Raw genomic sequence first — 3,819 nt, forward strand, 5'->3', positions numbered from 1 at the left:
GAATGACAGAGGAGCAGGTCAAATGTGTGAGAGACTTGAGTGTTAGTACTGTACTAAGTACTTAAGACTCAACACTAAAGTTTCTTACACTAGCCTCTCAAACACTCATTAATTTACAGTACTTTCATGTATACATACAAGAACAAAGTCATTCAATAGTTTGTACTAAATTTTCCTTATTTAATTATAGAAATAACTTGGCTTGATACTTATAGTAATACTAGTGTAACCTCTCAGGTTACACACATGACTTTAGATACATATAGAGAGGGCTATTTGTAGATACTTAGACCTTATCTTTGTACTTTACTTTTATACTTAGGTCAACCTCTCTAATCCCAGGTCTTTGCCTGTTCTGTCTTCCTGAGTAAGGCTCCAGCCTTACAACTAGTTGTCCTGTTGGCTGAATTGCTTTACTCACTCACTACTTGAAAGATATGAGAGAGCATAATTAATTAGGCCATTTCTTACAATTTAGATTGTAAAAATGTATTTATAGTAAGTATAAATGTGACCTATCATATAGCTAGTTCTAATAGTTTTAAAATCCATGTACTCTACTTCTAAGGTATGTAAGAGCTTCAAACCAAATAGTATTAATACTTTGTTCTTCTGTATTTATCTGTAAAGATGAAAGATGCTCATTTAACCTAGTCACCAGTTCATACTCAATAGGCATTTCAGGAGGATTAAGGATAACTCCATTCCTTCTATACATATTTTCACCAGTTGCTAGTTCACCTCTCTCAGAAAGTATAGTGTCTAACACTTGTATTAGTCTATATACACAAAATATTAGACAACTATGAGACATACCATATTCTCTGTCATTCTCTCCATATTCAGCCCTTTCTTCTGGTAGATCATCACCTTGCATTCCTAGAGCTAGCATGTTGAAAAAGAACATATCCTATGGTGAGCAATTACAGGAGTCTCAAATTCACATTGTGTGATAGTTCCATGCATGAGTAAAGCTAGCCAAGTCTTTGTTGATAGATAGTAGGAATAATTGATGTAGTAACCAAATATGATTTGGTTCGTTAATATCCAGTCCAGAGTGTTGTTCCAACTGTCTGAAACAAGCTGCCCATTTTGAGCCTACTTGTGTTGTCACATCAACCCACAAACACTCAATTCTTATGTTATGGACAGATCTATTAAAAAAATCAGTCTCATCCTTCTTTTATTAAGAACTGGTACAAAAACTAAGTACACACCTGCCCCAAATGTATGCTCCACTTCCTGGACCTCTAAACTGCTCCATCCATGTAGCAACTAAAAGATTCTCAACTCTATGGTTGCCCTACAGTCTTACTAGTACTTTAAACACCCAGACAGTATTGAAAAACAAGTTCAAGACTGTTTCTCCTCTATTATTATCTGATGCTTGAAGACTAGTAATAAGCTGAGAGTACCCATCTATGAACCCATGAATAACAATGCCCTATCAAATAAGACCTAAGACCTGATTGTTAATTGTTAATTAAATCTAAACAGGAATAAAATTCTTACTATGTTGCCCATCATGGTGCTACAAAGCATTTGGACCAGGCACACTATATGTTCAACATTCTACAGTAGTGCAAGCAAATATTTGTCCTGGAACAAGTCTCCTTAGAGATTGCTGAATCTGATACTCCCTAACAATAAACCCTATTGACTGTAATGTCCCTTACAGTATACTGACCCCCTGATTAGGGTGTTGCTCACAAATATTATGAATAAGCTCATCAAGCTCATTGTTGCTAATAGGTGACACACACTGAGTATACAATATGATTCTGCCTGGCTCTGATGTGAAGGGATTTTCTCTAGGTTCGGCCACACCTGACTCTAACAAGTGCCTTCTGACAACAGTCCTCCCAACATGCAAGAAATCTGTAATCCTTTGTGTTGGAACAAGCTCATAAGCATCCCTGAGAAACTCCTGGTTGATCTGGACAGATGGCTGCCCTCTTTGTCTAGTGTACACATGGCAAACAAGTGGTGGACATCCTTGATGAGAATGTTCTGCTGACTCCTTGTACTGTAGCTGAATATTGGTCTGCATCTGAAACAAATTCTGACAGAGTGTGCTACACTCATCCTCTGAGAAGATAGACAAATGCTACAGTTCATAATCAGTGTACTGGGTGTTATACATATGAGCAAAAACTTCACCTGTGTAAAAAGACCAATAAATGTGTCCAGCTCATTGCCTAGACAAGACAGTAAATTGACATCATCATGTTGCTGAATAGCAGACAAGATATTACTGGAAAGCCTCTAGTACTGTAATCTGAATTTGTTACAAAGGTTTTCTTCTTGTTGTGTATTCATATTAACATGTTAATTGCAAATTCTATTATCAGCAACATGTCATACTAATTGCAAATTCTATTACAAATATGAATGCATATGCTTATGTAAGATTTCTCTCAGTAAGTGGATAGAAATCAAATCCATAGACTATCTAGAGTCTATGTTGACTTTGTTTAGCCTCCTTAGCAGTACTATTCTGTGTGTATAAGCATACATAGGGACTGTATTAAGGACAAGGTCAAGAAATTGTACTTTGGATCTGTAGTTATGAAGCACAGAGTCACAAATTGACACAGATCTATAAGTTGTGACAGCTGAAATGGTCAGACTTGATAGCCATCAAGCAAATTTGATTGGACTTTATTATGACATGATTAGTTTATCAACAGACAAACTATGAGACAATGACTTCATAATGTCTCAGTTAGAATACATACAATATAAGGACAAGAGACACTGAGTAGTCAATCATCACCTCACCCCTTGTCTATGCATGCCCCCCTTAAGTTCTCCCTCTTAACAGGTTATGAGCCTTGAGCTCCCTGTATACACACATCCACTGTACACTCTAAACTCTTTACTTGCATACATTTGCACACATTTGCATCATGGTTCCCCCACATACAGATACACACTGTAAACCAGCTAATGTACCTAAATACTTTGGTCAAAACATCACAATGCTTAAAACTGAAGCAAACTACAAGATGTGGCACTACTACATTGTTTCTAGTGTTACAGCTACATGCTTTGAACACTTACTAAAGGATGAACCACAGAACAAAACTGAGAGGGAGATGACTAAGGCTATTCATACATGTATAGTCAATAACATTGCTAACACAATATTGGCAAATTATATGCACTTCAATACATCTATCCCTCAGTTAATGAAAGCACTTGAAGAACACTTTAACCCTCAGACAGTATGTAAAAAGGCTATCAACAAATCAGTACTGTTTATTTGTAGAGACTATGTAAAACATTTCAGACATACATTAGACAGACTTGAGGAAGCATACACAACTCTGTCTGCTAACAGTGATCCACTATGCAACTCTACATACAAAGCAGCAATATTGCTTACTACTCCTAAGCAATATACACACATAGTAAATACAATAATACAATCTACTGATGCCCAAAACAAAGGTAAACCAGTCAATGAACATAAGAAAGTTGAACTGAAGCAACTAATCCTTACATTGTGGAACACTTATAATGATTACTGTGCTAAACAAGCACAAGATTCTAATGATTGGACAAAGAATAATGTACACATTAATACAATGTATAAAGCCAATAAGCAGAGGAAATTCAATCTGCCAAATCTGTTCAATCCAACAAAAGCAAAATGTTTCAATTGTAGAAAAACAGGACATTTCTCTAAGGAATGCTGCAAACCTCCTACTAAAGCTATGAAGCTTACACACACCAAACATCAGACTAACATTGTGTATAAAACAAATCAAACTGTAGAAAACATGACAAACACATTTATTATTGAAAACCCAAACA

This window comes from Fomitiporia mediterranea, assembly GCF_000271605.1.
Source record: "Fomitiporia mediterranea MF3/22 unplaced genomic scaffold FOMMEscaffold_10, whole genome shotgun sequence".
NCBI lineage: Eukaryota > Fungi > Basidiomycota > Agaricomycetes > Hymenochaetales > Hymenochaetaceae > Fomitiporia > Fomitiporia mediterranea.